The sequence below is a fragment of the Notothenia coriiceps genome, unplaced genomic scaffold, assembly GCF_000735185.1.
Source record: "Notothenia coriiceps isolate Sejong01 unplaced genomic scaffold, NC01 NC01_scaffold00009380, whole genome shotgun sequence".
Lineage (NCBI taxonomy): Eukaryota > Metazoa > Chordata > Actinopteri > Perciformes > Nototheniidae > Notothenia > Notothenia coriiceps.
In genome coordinates, this window is record NW_011342081.1 from 171,876 (window position 1) to 172,500 (window position 625).

Below are 625 nucleotides of genomic sequence, written 5' to 3' on the forward strand. Positions count from 1 at the left end.
GCTGTGTTTTATTGACAAATATTTAAGGCGGATCGAAATGCAATCAAGGGGAAACTATCACTACTCAGATGAATGACTCACTTCTGTTTATCTTTCCCTCTTTTATTTTATTTCTGTGTTTTTTTTATACTCTCCCTGCTTCTCTGGCAGCCAGATGCTGTCCTATACAGAGTCATGTAACCACTCTCCTTTACATGGGGCTCATTTCCGTCAGCACTCTGGCAGGAGACTAACAGCGCGGTGACGTTATTAAGATGACAAATTGCTGTACAATTTGTCAATGTGAAGAACACTCAACTTCCTGTTGACTCACTCAATGCGGGAAAAGAGGGGGTGGGGGGGGAGGATCTGCTCTCAAGAACTGTGGGAAAAGTTGATTAAATAACTTAAGGATGATATATATCTAACGTTTTCAGTAGACAGTAACACTAGAGGGTCAGCTGGGGACATACTTGCCAACCTTTAGACCTCAGAAATCGGGAGCATTTCAAAATGCAAAATTGGGGGGGGGGGNGCTAGTGGATCGCCGGAGCTGTTAGATTAACATTAACATGCTTATTGTAGTTGTAAGTGCACTGCCTTGCGGCCTGTAGCACCGTCCTTGATGGAGCATATGTGTGGGCTG